Genomic DNA, 21,498 nt, shown 5'->3' with positions numbered 1-21,498 from the left:
TTGGCCTTCGTGGTCATCTCCCTCTCTTTCTCCGCAGCTTCCTCTCTCGTCGTTCCTTTCGGGTGCGCATTGGTACCGCTCTCTCTCCCTCTTTTCAGCAATACGAAGGTGTGCCCCAGGGTAGTGTTCTGAGCACTACTCTTTTTCTGGTTGCCCTCAATGGTCTTCTTTCCTCTCTTCCTTCTGGTGTCTTCTCCGCTCTCTATGTCGATGATCTTACCCTTTGTTGTCAGGGTGATGATTCGCCTCTCCTTCAACGCCGGCTTCAACTTGCAATTGATGCCGTGTCGTCTTGGGCCACAGATCATGGCTTCAAGTTCTCTACTTCTAAGACTTGTGCCATGACTTTTACGCGGAAACGGGTTGTTCTTCGTCCCTCTTTGTCACTTTATGGTCATCCCCTTGAATACAAAGATTCCGCGAAGCTTTTGGGGTTATTCCTTGACACTCGTTTGTCTTGGTCTCCCCATATCTCTTACCTCCGTGGTGAGTGCTCTAAGGCCCTTACCCTCCTTCGGGTCTTGTCCCATACTTCTTGGGGGGCAGATAGGCGCACTCTCCTTGCTTTACATTCCTCTCTCGTCCTGTCTAAGCTCGATTATGGTTGCCCTGCTTACTCGTCTGCTTCTCCTTCTACTCTTCGCCGTCTTGACGCTTTGCACCATACTGGGTTGCGCCTCAGTTCTGGTGCCTTTCGTTCGACTCCCATCCTTAGCTTGTATGTTGACACTGGCTTCCTGTCTCTCCAGGACCGCCGTGATCGCTACTGTCTTCGCTATCTTGCGTGGTCCTTGCAACATCCTGCGTCCCCTTCCTCTCGCCTCTGTCGTGCTTTAACTTTTACCCCTCCTGCGGTTCCTGTTCCTCTTCACCACCTCCCTCTTTCTGTCCGGTTATCTCGCCTACAGGATTCTCTTTCCGTTCGTATTTCTGATGTTTCTCCTCGTGTTGTTCCTTCTTTGCCCCCGTGGAGGGTCCCTCTTCCGCGGTTTTGTACATCCTTGACCCGTGTCACTAAAGCTTTTACCCTTCCTACGGTTCTCAAACGCCTTTTCCTCGAGTACTTTTCTTCTCACTCCCGCTCCGTTTCTGTCTTCACCGATGGGTCTAAGTCAGCGGACGGTGTTGGCTACTCTGTTGTTTTTCCTGATCGCACTTATATGTGTCGCTTGCCTCCGGAGACTAGCATCTTTACAGCGGAACTTTATGCTATTCTCTATGCTCTTCGTCTCCTGCTTTCTTGTTGTCAGTCTTCCTTTGTAGTTGTTGTTGACTCTCGTAGTGCCCTCATGGCTCTCGGGTCCTTTAATCCGGTTCATCCAGTAGTTGTCAAGATCCAGCATTGGCTGTTTCTCGTTCACAGTAAATTTAAGTCGGTTGAGTTTTGTTGGGTTCCCAGCCATATTGGTGTGTCTTTAAATGAGCGTGCGGATGCTGCCGCCAAGGAAGCTGTCCGCTCTTGTCCCATCTCTCGTAAAGGCATTCCGTATTCCGACTTTTACCGGTTATCCATTCCTCAGTCCTTACCCGTTGGCAGGCTTCTTGGTTGTCTGTTACTGGTAACAAGCTACGTACTCTTAAATGTTGTGTTTCCTCGTGGCCTTCCTCCTTCCACCGTAACCGGAGGTGGGAAACAGCTCTGGCGAGGTTGCGTATTGGCCATACTCACTTAACCCATGGTCACTTGATGGAGCGCCGCCCTGCTCCTTATTGTCCTAGTTGCATTGTCCCTCTTACAGTCGTGCATGTCCTTCTTGAATGTCCTGACTTCCAGGACGAGCGTGTGTCTTGCTTTCCGACCGCCCCTCGCGGTCACCTATCCCTCGATAGAATTCTTGGTGACTCGGATACTTTTGATATCGTTCGCCTTATGCGTTTTTGTTCTCGTATTGGCATCCTTGGTGATATTTAGCGCCCTCTGATTATTTTGCGTATTTGATGGTGCTACATAGCCTTCCCGGTTTGGTGCCTTCTTTTGATAATTACTTACTTGTTAACTACCCTGACACTGAAAAAATTCTTTCTAATGTCTCTGTGGCTCATCTGGGTACTAAGTTTCCACCTGCGTCCCCTTGTTATTTATGTTAGTATATTACAGTTAGTTACTTAGCATATGTTAGTTAGATATTTATGTTAGTTAGATATTTATGTTAGTATAGCCATAGGCTGAATTGCCTGCAAATATTTTTATGTTCAAGAGTTGGAAGTGCCGTATCATATTGTACTGCATGATTTATATTTGATTTAGTAGTTGTGTGCACGTGACAACGAGGCTATTGTTGGAGCCGCATCCCCTGAACGTGTGACGTTGAGCCCCTCTCCAAGAGCCAGAAGCGCTCAGGGTGACCTCATGGCAAGAAGTAAGCACTCTACCGAGTTTTGGGTTGGTTGTCCATAAAGAAGGATCGACAACAACAACACCATCATAATATCTGGTTACAAAGGAAGTAGTTAAGAGGTACTCATCAGTGCTTATCAGTATCATAAGAAAAGCAAAACTTTCATATTATGAGACTAGATTCAAAGAAGCAAAAGGCAACATGAAAAGCACATGGAATACCATCTCTAATATCCTAGGAACTAAACAACACTCCCACAACCAGATAACACTCTCTAAGGATGGCCTTACACCGTCAACTGATTTAGAAATGGCGAATATTTTTAATAGCTTCTTTTCATCGGTTGGTGCTAATCTTGCCAGTAAAATCCCACAGACTCAGACACATATCAACACATATCTCTCAGGCAGCTATCCAAACTCTCTTCTTCTTTCACCAGTTAGCCCGACAGATGTTGTGTCCATCATACACTCACTAAAAACCAAAGCTGGGAACATCGGGGAAATACCATCCATTGTATACAAGAGCGCCTCCCACGCCCTTGCGCCACCTATAGCTCTAATGTTCAACAAATCCTTTGAGTGTCATACCTTCCCTGATATCCTTAAAAAAACAAGAGTAACGCCAGTTCATAAAGGAGGTAATCCGGCAGACATAAACAATTATAGACCAATATCAAACCTACCCATACTATCAAAAAAATTGAAAAAATTATCTATAAACAGCTCTACTCCAATCTCGTAAAATTCGACATACTCAGCCCCTGTCAGTTTGGCTTCCGCTCCCAAAAGAGTACCAACGATGCAATTATTAGTCTCCTCGATATAATTTACTCAGCCCTTGACAAAAATGAGTTTCTGATTGGACTCTTCATTGACCTGAGAAAGGCCTTTGATACTGTTAATCACAATTACCTCTTACGTAAACTCCATCATTATGGAATCCGAGTCCATGCCCTGGACTATATCCAATCCTATCTTAGAGATAGACACCAATATGTAGCCATCAATGAAGTAACCTCTCCCACTCCAATAACCATTGGAGTGCCGCAGGGCAGCATCTTGGGACCTCTCCAATTTCCTATATACATCAATGATCTGCCTAATGTCTCTAACATTCTTAAATCTATATTGTTTGCTGATAATACTACCCTCATCTACTCTAACCCCAACCCACATACACTAAATAATGTTGTTAATAATGAACTAAAAAAAGTCTACTTATGGATGTCAACTAACAAACTAACACTTAACATAGAAAAGACCTACTACATCTTATTTGGAAGCAAATCAACAAATGCAATTCAGCTTCAGATAGACAATGTTAACATCAGTAATAAAAATGATGGAAAGTTTCTTGGCTTATTCCTAGACAAGAGACTCAACTTCAGCACCCACATACAACACATACCTAAGAATATCTCTAAAACAGTTGGTATACTCTCCAAACTCATATATTATGTACCTAACTCTTCTCTCATCTCACTGTATTATGCACTAATCTATCCCTATCTTAATTATGGTATATGTGCATGGGGTTCAACCACTGCAAACCACCTCAAGTCCATCATCACCCAGCAAAAATCTGCTATCAGAATAATAACAAATTCTGCTTTCAGACAACACTCAGCCCCCTTGTTTAACTCCCTAAACATGCTAAACATGATCTCACTCCACAAATTCTCGTGTCAATTACATTTACAAAACTCTGTTCTTAAATGCAAATCCCTGTTCTGAAACTCTCCCTTGACAGATGTAATAGGATCCATTATCACCACACCAGAAATAAATATCTCTTTGATATCCCCAGAGTCAAACCTAATTTGTGTAAACACTCTATGCAAATAAATGGACCCAGTCTATGGAACTCACTCCCTATTGAATTGAAAAGCTGTCCAACTTTTGCGTCATTCAAAAACCATACTAAAAAGTACCTAATTTCATCTTCATAGTTTTTTACCTTTTGCTTTAAAATTGCACTGTATCTATTGCTACCCAATCTCCCAATCTTTATGTACCCAATCTGAACATCTTTATCGTTGTGATCATTGCTGTCTTCTTATATGTGCTGTCAATCTGCTGTATGGTGTCTATTAATCTTGTTTAAATTACCAATCAAGCTGTCAATGTAATCAATCAGAGCTTTAATATACCAATGTGCTTTAACATACTTACTAATCTCTCTCATCTCATTTTTTTCTTGCAATGTATTTGTTATCATTTTATTAATTCTGATAGAATTTACTTACTTAAAATTATCTGTTAGATTAAGGACCTGCCCGAAACGCTGCGCATACTAGTGGCTTTACAAGAGTGTAATTACTGTGCTATGCTATGTATTCTCACAAACCCAATGTACCTTCTTGTATATAAATAAATAAATAAAATAAATAAATACAAGAATACATCCTGGTGAATACTAAGGTCAGCCTTTACCGCACATGTTCTGATAATATTAATGATTTATAAATAACAACAACAATAAAAAAACACTAGAATGCATCTCTTCTGTAACAAGCAGTCTGATTACTGCCTCAGCCCCGGCATTATCCTTGGCTCAGCCCCGGCATTATCCTTGGCTCAGCCCCGGCATTATCCTTGGCTCAGCCCCGGCATTATCCTTGCCTCAGCCCCGGCATTATTCTTGGCTCAGCCCCGGCATTATCCTTGGCTCAGCCCCGGCATTATCCTTGGCTCAGCCCTGGCATTATCCTTGGCTCAGCCCTGGCATTATCCTTGGCTCAGCCCCGGCATTATCCTTGGCTCAGCCCCGGCATTATCCTTGGCTCAGCCCCGGCATTATCCTTGGCTCAGCCCCGGCATTATCCTTGGCTCAGCCCCGGCATTATCCTTGGCTCAGCCCCGGCATTATCCTTGGCTCACCCACAGCTTTATCCTTGGCTCAGCCACAGCTTTATCCTTGGCTCAGCCACAGCTTTATCCTTGGCTCAGCCACAGTTTTATCCTTGGCTCAGCCCCGGCATTATCCTTGGCTCAGCCACAGCTTTATCCTTGGCTCAGCCACAGCTTTATCCTTGGCTCAGCCACAGCTTTATCCTTGGCTCAGCCCCGGCATTATCCTTGGCTCAGCCACAGCTTTATCCTTGGCTCAGCCACAGCTTTATCCTTGGCTCAGCCACAGCTTTATCCTTGGCTCAGCCACAGCGTTATCCTTGTGTTATGGAAAAGTTATGTGATTAAACTGAGAGGGTCATTGGTACAAGATAAAAGAATTCCTAAACGAGTGGAATGGGGAAGGCCCTGGCCCCCAGGGAAGAATATTCCCAAAAATTACTAAAAGTTAGGTTAGGATATGTACCCGCAGTCTAAGGTGATCCCCTATTCCACACTCAACAGAATTAAAGGAAAACCTCCTTCTTATACCTTATATATTAAACCCTCTAATAACCCCCATATACATTAACACACTAAAACACTTATTCTCTTTAACACTCTATCTTACGTTAAATACCTTGGTCCACATAGGCAGGATACAAGGTTTACAATTACGAAAAAAAACTAGGGTAAAGTCTACTTAGAGAACAGTACTTGTAAGGCTTGAAGCCCTGGGTAGCTATGACCCACGTGGTACCCTAGTCACAATGGAGTACACTTAGTGATGCCTGAACACTGGCTTAAAAATTGCCTCTAACAAAACACAAAACTAGCCAGTAACACGGTAAACACACGGAACAGTAATACTAAGGAACTTAACTGTAGAATAAACCCAGAATAAGGTAAGGGAAAAGAGGAGGAGACAGAGCCACACACGAGAGATGTTGACCCCAGCACAGCAGTCCAGAGAAGGAGGAAGTAGACCTCAGTGCCCAAGCTCTCTCAAGTTGTTGCCGGGAAGATACCTAGCTGATCGTGCAGCTTATTAACATTACAAGTCTTCACCAACATTCAATACTGGTTACTTTAACAGTTCTAAGAATAGTTGATAACTAGTTCAATATCATATTTAATAGTCAACAAGCTCAGAGTCTGAATGCTCTGTGAGAAACCAGATTCATCACATGTTTGGCAAGGATGACGGGAATACTGCAGAACCAGGCTTTAAGGGGTCCTACATGTAATTGTTATTGTTAATTGACTATCCTTCTCACATGATCCAATCCTATCATTTAATGTAAAGTAATTATTTAGAGCTCAATTTGACCTCTGGTTTCCAACTAAGAAACCTAGGGTCGTAACATTCGTCCCCCCTTCTGAGAGAAAAAAAAATGTGGCTACTAGAATAGTAGTCATATTTTTTGTAAGAACATACAGAGAATAAAAAGGAAAATCTATGCAACAAAAGAAAATCAACCAAAAACTAAAATTTCTCTGCAAGAAAAAGCACAAAGGAATTTTCTGAAAGTAAAAGCACATACAAAAAAAAAAAGGGGTAGTAAATAAATTTGACACGGAATATTTAATGTCACAGGAGAACCTAAAAAAATAACTAAAGCATGACAGTTGGTATATGACTTCCTGTGGCTCAGATGAATGTTACTCAGGTAACCGGGACAGCGCGTCGGCTATCACGTTGAGCCAGCCCGGTAGGTGGATAATGGAAAGATTGAAGTCCTGTAGGTACAATGCCAACCTGAGGATGCATTTATTTTTCTCCTTCATCTGGTTTAAGAACACTAGTGAGTTATGGTCCGTTCACGTTCAACGTGAATTTTAAACGGTCAGTCGAATCTTAGACTAGCGAGCACTGGGGCGGAAGCTAAGATCAGTTTCAAATTTTTAAATGCTTCTATACAGTCTGTTGACCACCTAAATTTAACGGCCTTCTGCAACAAGTCTGTGAGAGGCATGGTGACACTGGAAAAGTTCTGACAAAAGTGTCGGTAGTACGCACACATACCGATAAACCTTTGAACGTCTTTTTTAGACCGGAACACTGGATACTCCAGAATGGCACTGATTTTATCTTGCCGAGGTAACACTTTTCCTTGGCCCACTTCATAACCGAGGTACGTCACTGTCCCTTGGCCAAAATGACACTTTTTTGCATTTAAGGTTAGATTTGCACTTTTCATAACTGTGAACAACTGGCATAACCTAGCTATGTGATCAGCCCAATTTGTATAAAAAAGCACAATGTCATCTAAATACGCCCGACAATTTGGCACATTAGCGGGCAGAGAGTTCATTAGCCTCTGGAACGTTGCAGGGGCATTACGCAAGCTGACCGGTAACACTTGATACTCGAAGGCACCATCAGGTGTTACAAACGCAGTTAGTTGCTTGGCACGTTCGGTGAGCGGGATCTGATAATATCCTCTCAAGAGATCGAATTTCGAGACGTACTTGGCGTTTCCGATCTCGTCAATGCAGTTGTAACGGTTCTATTGTTACGTAAAGTATGGTGACAAATAAACACAGACACTAAGATACTATATATATATTTGGTCGAATATACAGAAGTACACAGGTGATACTTTGGTGTGAGTTGAGCGCACTGAGCGTCGGTACAGTATCTCGCAAGTGTCTGCTCTAGACCACACTTGAAAGTAGACTCTGGTTTAATGTTTGCTATCCTGCTGCTTATATGCCCGGGCAACTCTTCACCGTATTGCCCGGGCAACGCCTCACCTCATTCATCTCCAAAGGTTGACAGGAATATTAACACTATATTTGGAGCGAGTATATTATTGGGATAATCTACTCGCTACACAGTCCTCGAGGAGGGGCAGCGGGTAGGCATCCACAATGGTCACCTTGTTGAGCTGCCGATAGTCGGTGCATAATCGCCAGGAGCCGTCTGGTTTGGGGACCAAAAGGCAGGGCGAGCACCAAGAGCCCTGGCTCGGCCGGATGAGGCCGTGCTGGAGCAGGAAGTCAACTTCGTTCCTCACGATGGCCTTTTTTTCTGGACTCATCCGATAGGGTTGAAGACGAATCGGGGTGTAGTCCGTCAACTTGACATCATGGTAGATGGCATCAGTCTGGGTCGGGACCTCCCAGAACAAACTGGAGGATTCATCAAGTAACGACTGCTCCTCTTCACGTTGGGCCATCTTCAAATGGGACAGTCTCTCCTCCACAGCATTCACAGAACTAAAATTACTGAGAATGAGATTAGTTGGGTCCCCAGAACAATCATCCCCTCCCTCACTGGAAAAGGAAACATTGGATAGTGTGACGGGCCTGGGGCCCTGGAACTTCTTCAGACGGTTCAAGTATACAAGCATCACCTGGTTACGCTTGTCAGAGTGCCTAACTTTGTATGTGAGGTCCCCAACCTTTTCTGTCACAATATAAGGGCCTTCGTACTTGTGAGACATTGTTCCCTAGTCGAGGCTTTAATACCAGGACAGGGTCACCAGGCTGAAATACCCGCAACTTAGCCTTAGCATCGTGTTGTTCTTATATATTTTCTTGGGCCTTCCCAAGATATTTTAGTGCAGCCGCCTTGCAGTCCTTGAGTCTCTGGTGGTGTTGTGCAAAGAAAGCCGAACCTTCGGTCAACGTTACGTTCCCTAACAGATTCTCCTGTAACATTTGCAAGGGTCCACGAACCTTATGGCCAAAGACTAACTCAAAAGGAGAACAACCCAGTGAACTTTGTACCCCCTCTCGAGCAGCAAATGAAACATAAGGCAGGTTCTCATCCCAGAATCTATGGGAATTCTTGCACGATGTCTTCAGCATCTGATTAAGGGTTTGATGGAACTGCTCAATTACCCTCTGACTCTGGATGGTATGGGCTAGAAACCTTCTGAGTTATTCCATGGTACTAACAGAATTGTTAAAAAATGTCAGACTTAAAATTAGTACCATTGTCGGTTTGCACAAAAAGGCAGTCCTAAAGTAGAAAAAAATTGCAACATACGAGCAACAACAGTCTTTGCTTGGATGTTCCTTACAGCAAAAGCCTCAGGGTAATGAGTCGTGATACACATCATCGCGATTAAGTAAATATTACCAGACTTAGTTCTAGGTAATGGACCAGCACAGTTCATTACCACATGAGAAAATGGTTCCTCCAGCACGACAATAGGCCTTAGAGGAGCTTTAGGTGGTGTATGGTTTGGTTTCCCAACAAGCTGACAAGAAATACATGAGTTACAAAATTTTGCCACATCGCTTTTCAGCTTGGGCCAGAAGAAATATTTTAAAAATTTGTGATAGGTGATATTAATACCTTGATGTCCCCCCATAGGATCATCATGAGCAGCTGCCAAAACTCTCTCCCTATAGCAGGTAGGCAACATAACCTGGTAGACTACCTCCCCTTCATTTGACAAGGGAGAACTCTGTGGTCTCCATTTTCTCATCAAAATATGGTCATTGTAATAGTACTCGGATGCTGCATCTACAATCTCCTCCTTAGAGAGAGCTACATCGTGACATTCTGCAAGACTGGGATCAGCTTTCTGTAAATCACTCAAGGAATCGTGCAGGCCTTGGTCAGATGCCATTGGCTGAGGCTCAACTGTGTTCTCCTCCACCTTCTCACTACTCTCTGTAGGAGGCGATGGTAGGCTCTCCACAATGTCCTCCGCCTCACCATCGAGTCGGGCCATGAATGTGTCTGCAAGGTCCACTTGGCTTTCACCACTCGGAAAGTTCCTCGTGTCCTCGGGATTTACCACCTTGGCAACCACAGGGCTGCCCTTACATTTAAGTTCCATAGACCTGGTCACCACACACGCAGGGTACACAACATTATCCTCTGTGGCGGGTAGGTCCAGGGAAACCTTAGAGGTAGGTAACATAATAGGCAGTCTGGAGTCCCCTACTTTATCCCCTGCTAAATCATTACCAACTATTACATCAACATTAGGGAAAGGTAGGTATGAAGTGACTCTGACTGTACAAACACCCTTCTGGAAATCAGATTCCAGGGTAACCTTATAGAGGGGTACTGCTCGAGCATCACTAGTGACATCCTCGACCAGTACTACCTCTCCAGTGTCGAGAGAGTTGGCACGTTGCAACGCACTCTCCAAGATTAATGTCTGGATGGCACCGGTGTCTCGGAAAATCACCACGTCCTTCCAGGAAGAACCATCAGACAACAAAAGTCTCCCTTTCGATAAGAATGAGGCAAGCAGGTCCATCCACTGTGGGTTGAAGGTCTTACTCCCTAACCCTTCAGAAGGCCCCAAGCCCTGTGTCACAACAAGAGTATTGGGTCTTTTTTCTGGGTGCAGTTGCCAACAACGGCTAGTAATGTGGTTTGCACGTTTGCAGTGACCACAGACTCGTCGGGGAGAAGAGACATTACATACAGGATTGCCCTTTGGTTCACCCTTGGGTGCCGTGGGGTTAGACAATTTTACAGGGATAGTTTTGTCTGAAACAGAAGGTGCATTAGTTATAGGGTTAGAATGGGCTGGTCTGGACTGGCTGTGGGTATAAATTTTGTAACTCTGTGGGCTATAATTATTTTTATTGGGCCTTTTGCCCGCCAACTGGTAGTTTTCTGCCATCTTGGCCAAATCCATAATATTATAATCTACCTCCGTCCTCTCTCTAAGGTACCGAACTACAGGCTCTGGCATATTATCCATAAAGTTCTCCGGTAAAACTAAATTTTTGAGTGCCTCGTATGTTTCGGCTCAGCCCCGGCATTATCCTTGGCTCAGCCACAGCTTTATCCTTGGCTCACCAACAGCATTATCCTTGCCTCAGCCCCGGCATTATCCTTGCCTCAGCCACAGTATTATCCTTGCCTCAGCCACAGCATTATCCTTGCCTCAGCCACAGTATTATCCTTGCCTCAGCCCCGGCATTATCCTTGCCTCAGCCACAGTATTATCCTTGCCTCAGCCACAGCATTATCCTTGCCTCAGCCACAGCATTACCCTTGCCTCAGCCACAGCATTATCCTTGCCTCAGCCACAGCATTATCCTTGCCTCAGCCACAGCACTACCCTTGCCTCAGCCACAGTATTACCCTTGCCTCAGCCACAGCATTACCCTTGCCTCAGCCACAGCACTACCCTTGCCTCAGCCACAGCATTATCCTTGCCTCAGCCACAGCATTACCCTTGCCTCAGCCACAGCATTACCCTTGCCTCAGCCACAGCACTACCCTTGCCTCAGCCACAGTATTACCCTTGCCTCAGCCACAGCATTACCCTTGCCTCAGCCACAGCACTACCCTTGCCTCAGCCACAGTATTACCCTTGCCTCAGCCACAGCATTACCCTTGCCTCAGCCACAGCATTACCCTTGCCTCAGCCACAGCATTATCCTTGCCTCAGCCACAGCATTACCCTTGCCTCAGCCACAGCATTACCCTTGCCTCAGCCACAGCATTACCCTTGCCTCAGCCACAGCATTACCCTTGCCTCAGCCACAGCATTACCCTTGCCTCAGCCACAGCATTACCCTTGCCTCAGCCACAGCATTACCCTTGCCTCAGCCACAGCATTACCCTTGCCTCAGCCACAGCATTATCCTTGCCTCAGCCACAGCATTACCCTTGCCTCAGCCACAGCATTACCCTTGCCTCAGCCACAGCATTACCCTTGCCTCAGCCACAGCATTATCCTTGCCTCAGCCACAGCATTATCCTTGCCTCAGCCACAGCATTACCCTTGCCTCAGCCACAGCATTATCCTTGCCTCAGCCACAGCATTACCCTTGCCTCAGCCACAGCATTACCCTTGCCTCAGCCACAGCATTACCCTTGCCTCAGCCACAGCATTACCCTTGCCTCAGCCACAGCATTACCCTTGCCTCAGCCACAGCATTACCCTTGCCTCAGCCACAGCATTATCCTTGCCTCAGCCACAGCATTACCCTTGCCTCAGCCACAGCATTACCCTTGCCTCAGCCACAGCATTACCCTTGCCTCAGCCACAGCATTATCCTTGCCTCAGCCACAGCATTATCCTTGCCTCAGCCACAGCATTACCCTTGCCTCAGCCACAGCATTATCCTTGCCTCAGCCACAGCATTACCCTTGCCTCAGCCACAGCATTACCCTTGCCTCAGCCACAGCATTACCCTTGCCTCAGCCACAGCATTACCCTTGCCAGATTTAAACTCCACATCACACAAGAACTCTGATAGTAGCAATGTTGAATTATTGCTGTGTAATTAACTGGAACTTGTGTAATTAACTGGAACTTGTGTAATTAACTGGAACTTGTGTAATTAACTGGAACTTGTGTAATTAACTGGAACTTGTGTAATTAACTGGAACTTGAGTAATTAACTGGAACTTGTGTAATTAACTGGAACTTGTGTAATTAACTGGAACTTGTGTAATTAACTGGAACTTGTGTAATTAACTGGAACTTGTGTAATTAACTGGAACTTGTGTAATTAACTGGAACTTGTGTAATTAACTGGAACTTGTGTAATTAACTGGAACTTGTGTAATTAACTGGAACTTGTGTAATTAACTGGAACTTGTGTAATTAACTGGAACTTGTGTAATTAACTGGAACTTGAGTAATTAACTGGAACTTGTGTAATTAACTGGAACTTGTGTAATTAACTGGAACTTGTGTAATTAACTGGAACTTGAGTAATTAACTGGAACTTGAGTAATTAACTGGAACTTGTGTAATTAACTGGAACTTGTGTAATTAACTGGAACTTGTGTAATTAACTGGAACTTGTGTAATTAACTGGAACTTGTGTAATTAACTGGAACTTGTGTAATTAACTGGAACTTGAGTAATTAACTGGAACTTGAGTAATTAACTGGAACTTGTGTAATTAACTGGAACTTGAGTAATTAACTGGAACTTGTGTAATTAACTGGAACTTGAGTAATTAACTGGAACTTGTGTAATTAACTGGAACTTGTGTAATTAACTGGAACTTGTGTAATTAACTGGAACTTGTGTAATTAACTGGAACTTGTGTAATTAACTGGAACTTGTGTAATTAACTGGAACTTGTGTAATTAACTGGAACTTGTGTAATTAACTGGAACTTGTGTAATTAACTGGAACTTGTGTAATTAACTGGAACTTGTGTAATTAACTGGAACTTGAGTAATTAACTGGAACTTGTGTAATTAACTGGAACTTGTGTAATTAACTGGAACTTGTGTAATTAACTGGAACTTGTGTAATTAACTGGAACTTGTGTAATTAACTGGAACTTGTGTAATTAACTGGAACTTGTGTAATTAACTGGAACTTGTGTAATTAACTGGAACTTGTGTAATTAACTGGAACTTGTGTAATTAACTGGAACTTGTGTAATTAACTGGAACTTGTGTAATTAACTGGAACTTGTGTAATTAACTGGAACTTGAGTAATTAACTGGAACTTGTGTAATTAACTGGAACTTGTGTAATTAACTGGAACTTGTGTAATTAACTGGAACTTGAGTAATTAACTGGAACTTGAGTAATTAACTGGAACTTGTGTAATTAACTGGAACTTGTGTAATTAACTGGAACTTGTGTAATTAACTGGAACTTGTGTAATTAACTGGAACTTGTGTAATTAACTGGAACTTGTGTAATTAACTGGAACTTGAGTAATTAACTGGAACTTGAGTAATTAACTGGAACTTGTGTAATTAACTGGAACTTGAGTAATTAACTGGAACTTGTGTAATTAACTGGAACTTGAGTAATTAACTGGAACTTGTGTAATTAACTGGAACTTGTGTAATTAACTGGAACTTGTGTAATTAACTGGAACTTGTGTAATTAACTGGAACTTGTGTAATTAACTGGAACTTGTGTAATTAACTGGAACTTGTGTAATTAACTGGAACTTGTGTAATTAACTGGAACTTGAGTAATTAACTGGAACTTGTGTAATTAACTGGAACTTGTGTAATTAACTGGAACTTGTGTAATTAACTGGAACTTTTGTAATTAACTGGAACTTGAGGGCGGAATGTCACCGTCTCCAGTACACACATTGTCTGTTTAAGTGACACACACACTGACTTGTTTAAAGTCATTGCTTTAAACAATCGGCGACAGAAAGGCGGGAACCAAGAGCCAATGCTCGATCCTGCAGGCACATACAGGTGAGTTCACTCGCTGTTGTTGTCGTGCGTTTTTTTAGCGCAAACAAAAATATTGAATCTGAAATAATCCTTTTTAATTGACAGCGTGTGGAGGCGTCCACGACCCTCCAGGTGCTGGAGCAGGAAGGTCAACCACCCTCCACGACCCTCCAGGTGCTGGAGCAGGAAGGTCAACCACCCTCCACGACCCTCCAAGTGGTGGAGCAGGAAGGTCAACCACCCTCCACGACCCTCCAGGTGCTGGAGCAGGAAGGTCAACCACCCTCCACGACCCTCCAGGTGCTGGGGCAGGAAGGTCAACCACCCTCCACGACCCTCCAGGTGCTGGAGCAGGAAGGTCAACCACCCTCCACGACCCTCCAGGTGCTGGAGCAGGAAGGTCAACCACCCTCCACGACCCTCCAGGTGCTGGAGCAGGAAGGTCAACCACCCTCCACGACCCTCCAGGTGGTGGAGCAGGAAGGTCAACCACCCTCCACGACCCTCCAGGTGGTGGAGCAGGAAGGTCAACCACCCTCCACGACCCTCCAGGTGCTGGAGCAGGAAGATCAACCACCCTCCACGACCCTCCAGGTGCTGGAGCAGGAAGGTCAACCACCCTCCACGACCCTCCAGGTGCTGGAGCAGGAAGGTCAACCACCCTCCACGACCCTCCTGGTGGTGGAGCAGTAAGGTCAACCACCCTCCACGACCCTCCAGGTGCTGGAGCAGGAAGGTCAACCACCCTCCACGACCCTCCAGGTGCTGGAGCAGGAAGGTCAACCACCCTCCACGACCCTCCAGGTGCTGGAGCAGGAAGGTCAACCACCCTCCACGACCCTGCAGGTGGTGGAGCAGGAAGGTCAACCACCCTCCACGACCCTCCAGGTGCTGGAGCAGGAAGGTCAACCACCCTCCACGACCCTGCAGGTGGTGGAGCAGGAAGGTCAACCACCCTCCACGACCCTCCAGGTGCTGGAGCAGGAAGGTCAACCACCCTCCACGACCCTGCAGGTGCTGGAGCAGGAAGGTCAACCACCCTCCACGACCCTCCAGGTGCTGGAGCAGTAAGGTCAACCACCCTCCACGACCCTCCAGGTGCTGGAGCAGGAAGGTCAACCACCCTCCACGACCCTCCAGGTGCTGGAGCAGGAAGGTCAACCACCCTCCACAACCCTCCTGGTGGTGGAGCAGTAAGGTCAACCACCCTCCACGACCCTCCAGGTGCTGGAGCAGGAAGGTCAACCACCCTCCACGACCCTCCTGGTGGTGGAGCAGGAAGGTCAACCACCCTCCACGACCCTCCAGGTGCTGGAGCAGGAAGGTCAACCACCCTCCACGACCCTCCAGGTGCTGGAGCAGGAAGGTCAACCACCCTCCACGACCCTCCTGGTGGTGGAGCAGGAAGGTCAACCACCCTCCACGACCCTCCAGGTGCTGGAGCAGGAAGGTCAACCACCCTCCACGACCCTCCTGGTGGTGGAGCAGTAAGGTCAACCACCCTCCACGACCCTCCAGGTGCTGGAGCAGGAAGGTCAACCACCCTCCACGACCCTCCAAGTGGTGGAGCAGGAAGGTCAACCACCCTCCACGACCCTCCAGGTGCTGGAGCAGGAAGGTCAACCACCCTCCACGACCCTCCAGGTGCTGGAGCAGGAAGGTCAACCACCCTCCACGACCCTCCAAGTGGTGGAGCAGGAAGGTCAACCACCCTCCACGACCCTCCAGGTGCTGGAGCAGGAAGGTCAACCACCCTCCACGACCCTCCAGGTGCTGGGGCAGGAAGGTCAACCACCCTCCACGACCCTCCAGGTGCTGGAGCAGGAAGGTCAACCACCCTCCACGACCCTCCAGGTGCTGGAGCAGGAAGGTCAACCACCCTCCACGACCCTCCAGGTGCTGGAGCAGGAAGGTCAACCACCCTCCACGACCCTCCAGGTGGTGGAGCAGGAAGGTCAACCACCCTCCACGACCCTCCAGGTGGTGGAGCAGGAAGGTCAACCACCCTCCACGACCCTCCAGGTGCTGGAGCAGGAAGATCAACCACCCTCCACGACCCTCCAGGTGCTGGAGCAGGAAGGTCAACCACCCTCCACGACCCTCCAGGTGCTGGAGCAGGAAGGTCAACCACCCTCCACGACCCTCCTGGTGGTGGAGCAGTAAGGTCAACCACCCTCCACGACCCTCCAGGTGCTGGAGCAGGAAGGTCAACCACCCTCCACGACCCTCCAGGTGCTGGAGCAGGAAGGTCAACCACCCTCCACGACCCTCCAGGTGCTGGAGCAGGAAGGTCAACCACCCTCCACGACCCTGCAGGTGGTGGAGCAGGAAGGTCAACCACCCTCCACGACCCTCCAGGTGCTGGAGCAGGAAGGTCAACCACCCTCCACGACCCTGCAGGTGGTGGAGCAGGAAGGTCAACCACCCTCCACGACCCTCCAGGTGCTGGAGCAGGAAGGTCAACCACCCTCCACGACCCTGCAGGTGCTGGAGCAGGAAGGTCAACCACCCTCCACGACCCTCCAGGTGCTGGAGCAGTAAGGTCAACCACCCTCCACGACCCTCCAGGTGCTGGAGCAGGAAGGTCAACCACCCTCCACGACCCTCCAGGTGCTGGAGCAGGAAGGTCAACCACCCTCCACAACCCTCCTGGTGGTGGAGCAGTAAGGTCAACCACCCTCCACGACCCTCCAGGTGCTGGAGCAGGAAGGTCAACCACCCTCCACGACCCTCCTGGTGGTGGAGCAGGAAGGTCAACCACCCTCCACGACCCTCCAGGTGCTGGAGCAGGAAGGTCAACCACCCTCCACGACCCTCCAGGTGCTGGAGCAGGAAGGTCAACCACCCTCCACGACCCTCCTGGTGGTGGAGCAGGAAGGTCAACCACCCTCCACGACCCTCCAGGTGCTGGAGCAGGAAGGTCAACCACCCTCCACGACCCTCCTGGTGCTGGAGCAGGAAGGTCAACCACCCTCCACGACCCTCCAGGTGCTGGAGCAGGAAGGTCAACCACCCTCCACGACCCTCCAGGTGATCAGCCTCCCAAGACATCTTCAGGTCTTCGTTCTGTCTTGACTGCAAAGAACAGGTTTGTAAGGTGTTCTTTATTTATTTATACACGAGGATAGATAATAAGAACACAAGAATAACAGAACAGACACATTCACATATGTCTCACCTACGCTTGAAACAGTTAATATGTTACAGAGAGACTTGTTCCATACACCAAAAATTCTAGTTCCCAATCAGTATTTACGCAGGTCTTTTCTGAATCTAAGTCTATGTAATTTGTGTCAATTGTTTTAAGTTCTATTTCTGTTGATATATTTGACATGTTAAAATTTCCCTTTCATCTCTGTGTACTCTTCAGTTATATTGCCCCCCTCCCTCCGGGTCGGCCGAGCGGACAGCACGCTGGACTTGTGATCCTGTGGTCCTGGGTTCGATCCCAGGCGCCGGCGAGAAACAATGGGCAGAGTTTCTTTCACCCTATGCCCCTGTTACCTAGCAGTAAAATAGCTACCTGAGTGTTAGTCAGCTGTCACGGGCTGCTTCCTGGGGGTGGAGGCCTGGTCGAGGACCGGGCCGCGGGGACACTAAAATGCCCCGAAATCCTCTCAAGATAACCTCAAGATAACTCCCCTCTCTCTCTTATCCCTACAAAGAAGGAATAATTAAAACGAGAGATTGACGAAATCGAGCAGAGATATAAGCAATCTTGTCAGATTGAAGAAATGTATTTAGAACAGAAAGCTATACAAGAAATTTCTTCACCTATAAGTAATATTTCTTCACATATGCGAAATCAAAAGCATAAACCATTGCCAGTATTGGACCTATTCTTACAAGTGAAGGTTCATACACAGAGGATGACAAATAAATTAATGAAATCCTAAAAAGCAGTATGAGGACATGTTTAACACTCCAATAAACAGCATAAAAGGGGAAGATCCAGACAACTTCTGTATGCGTGATAACCAAACCCCTGTAAACATAACTGACATCAACACGAGCGTGACAGATTTTGAAAGACAAATTGACAGCATGCCCATGCACTGAGCTCCGGGGCCAGACTCGTGGAATTCTATATTTATAAAGAAATTGCAAAGTGCCAGTAGCACAGGCTCTCAGTATAGTGTGGAGGAAGAGCTTGGACACGGGGGAGATACCAAATGCACTTAAAGCAGCAGTCATAGCCCCTCTACACAAGGGAGGGAGCATGGTATTGGCAAAGAATTATTGACCAGATGCACTAATGTCCCACATAATAAAAATATTTGAGAGAGTGATCAGGAGTCAGGTCACAAGTTTCATGAAGACCAATGACCTACACAACCCAGACCAACATGGATTTAAAGCGGGAAGATCATGCCTTTCACAGCTACTTGACCACTACGACAAAATCACTGAGGCATTATTAGAAAAAAGGCAGATGTCGAGTACACGGACTTTGCAAAGGAATTTGATTATTGTGACCATGGAATGATAGAACACAAAATGAGGTCAATGGGAATAACGGGTAAAGTAGGTCGCTGTATACTCAGTTTGAACACAAAGAGTAACAGTCAACCATATAAAATCGAGTCCAAGCGCAGTTAAAAGCTCTGTACCTCAGGGTACATTCCTTGCACCACTGCTTTTCCTTATTCTCATATCAGATATAGACTCAAATACAAGTCACAAATTCGTATCATCCTTTGCAGACGACACAAAAATCAGCATGACAATTACTTCTGTTGAAGTTATTGATAAACTATAAGCAGATATTAATAAAGTTTTCGACTGGGCAGCAGAAAATAACATGATGTTTAACAGTAATAAATTCCAGGTACTCAGGTACGGTAAAAATGAGAACCTTAAACATAATACAGGGTACAAAATACAATCAAATCTGCCCATACTAGGAAAGCAGCATGAAAAGGATTTGGGAATAATGATGTCTGACGACCTAACATTTAGGGAACATAACCAAGCAAATATTGCGTCAGCCAGAAATATTGTAGAATGGATTACGAGAACTTTCAAATCCAGGGATCCCATCACAATGGTTGTACTATTCAAATCACTTGTGTTGTTCCGTCTTGAGTACTGCTCAGTACTCACTTTCCCCAGCAGAACAGGACAGATTGTTGAAATAGAGGGAATACAGAGAACATATACGGCATACATAGACGCGATAAAGCACCTAAATTACTGGGATCGTCTCAAAGCTCTCCAAATATGCTCACTAGAAAGGAGACGAGAGAGATATTAAATAATATACACGTGGAAGATACTGGAGGGCCAGTTCCCAAATCTACACAGTAAAATAACAACGTACTGGAGTGAACGAGATGGAAGAAAATGCAGAATAGAACGAGTGAAGAGCAGAGGTGCCATAGACACAATCAGAGAACACCGTATAAACATCAGAGGTCCACGGTTGTTCAACATCTTCCCATCGTGTATAAGAAATATTACCTAAACAACGGTGGACATCTTCAAAAGAAAATCAGATAGTTTTCATCAAGAAGTGCCGGAACCCACCAGGCTGTGGTGGGTGTGGCCCTACGGGCTGCTACAAGCAACAGTCTGTTAGACCAAGCTCTCACAAGTCAAGCCTGGCCACGGGCCGGGCTTGGGGAGTAGAAGAACTCCCAGAACCCCATCCAAGTACAATCCAGGAACCCTTTCTTGAGAATGTCAGTTAAGGTTCCTTACTCTCTCTTCACAAGAAAGGTTTATATAAAATAAACACTAAGGCCAAACAAGGGTATCGAACCCACGACCCAAAATTGCAGAGGCACATGCACTACCACCTGCACCATAACGGCCATGAAAACTAACAGACTTACATGTGTATGGAAGGGACCACCAAGTACATATTTGCGAGGTTTATGAGGTACCCGCCCATACCCCATGTGTAGGTAGTATGAGATACCCGCCCATACCCAGGTGTAGGTAGTGTGAGATACCCGCCCATACCCAGGTGTAGGTAGTGTGAGATACCCGCCCGTACCCAGGTGTAGGTAGTGTGAGATACCCGCCCATACCCAGGTCTAGGTAGTGTGAGATACCCGCCCATACCCAGGTCTAGGTAGTGTGAGATATTCACCCATACCCAGGTGTAGGTAGTGTGAGATACCAACCCAAACCCAGGTGTTGGTAGTATGATACACCCACCTATACCTTGGTGAAGGTAGTGTGAGATACCTGCCCATACCCAGTTGTAGGTAGTGAGAGATACCCGCCCATATCCAGGTGTACATAGTGTGAGATACCTGCCTGTTATGGTCACGTCACCTTCTTCGGAGTGTAGAGTGGCAATTTAAGCGCTATCTATGGATCTGCACTCCAACTCTCCCGATATTGGACGCTATGTGGACAACGCCATCTATTGGTGGTGGCATGGCAGCAATGAATGACACCTGTTTCCTGCCTTGGTCAAAGAGAAATCGTTGTTGATGTCCTCTGGTGGTGATCGTATCATGACCTGCACCACCTAGATGGACGCCTGGTTCAACCTTGTGGCCGAGCGGACGTCTGGACTCCTCCTCCGCCTGGGTGCCGCCTGATCACGTCTTGTTTTCGCGTTTTGGCTTTGCTACTGCCGTTTGGCATCCCTTTTCAGCGGTCCGATTGTACGACGCCTGGCGCACATATCGCCTTGGGTCACAGGATTGTTGATAGATTTTTTTTTGACGTGTACTGGCTGGTTCTCCCGGCGGGGTGACGGTGTTCAGGGGCTGGCTTGGCAGAGAGGTGTCGGAGGTTGGCGGGTCTTGGTGGGCTCCTGGTGGGCGGCCGGATTCTGCTCTGCCGGGGGACGCTGGATGACTTTTTGCGTTTTAGTTGGGGGGCAGAGTTTTAGTTTTGCTACCTGGTGTTCTCTGTGTGGAGCGGGGCCGGTGCTTGTCGCCCTGAGGGACTCCTGGGGCTCCCCAATCATCTGCCTGACTGTGCGTTTATTTGCCGTATGGCATATTAGTTTCTAGTGATTGGCGTCACTCGTTTTGCGATTTGGCTTGGCGTTCCACCTCTCCAGGCTTTGCGATTCACCCTTAAAGGGTACGCCAGGGCGCATCCGATCCCACGATCGTCGTCGCCCCTAAATCAACAATAACAACAACACCACCTAGATTGTGCTACAGAGCATAATGTCAACTCCCCTGTGAATGAGTGTTACCTCATGGTTTCCCCAGTGTACCGACCATTTAATTGATGACAATTTATGTCCACAGAGGTG

At 46.6% G+C, this 21,498-nt stretch overlaps 1 long non-coding RNA gene across 1 annotated transcript in view; it reads left to right on the top strand.

Moving 5' to 3' along the window:
* Positions 1–14,470, top strand: part of LOC123772783 (uncharacterized) — a 117,611-nt gene extending 103,141 nt beyond the window's left edge. The window contains exon 3 of the long non-coding RNA XR_006774709.2: positions 14,379–14,470. This is a non-coding gene — a long non-coding RNA (uncharacterized lncRNA). The remainder of the gene's footprint in view (positions 1–14,378) is intronic.
* Positions 14,471–21,498: the final 7,028 nt, after the last annotated feature.

The sequence above is a fragment of the Procambarus clarkii genome, chromosome 50 (assembly GCF_040958095.1).
Source record: "Procambarus clarkii isolate CNS0578487 chromosome 50, FALCON_Pclarkii_2.0, whole genome shotgun sequence".
In the NCBI taxonomy this organism is placed as follows: domain Eukaryota; kingdom Metazoa; phylum Arthropoda; class Malacostraca; order Decapoda; family Cambaridae; genus Procambarus; species Procambarus clarkii.
This window is presented reverse-complemented; position numbering and strand designations above follow the sequence as displayed.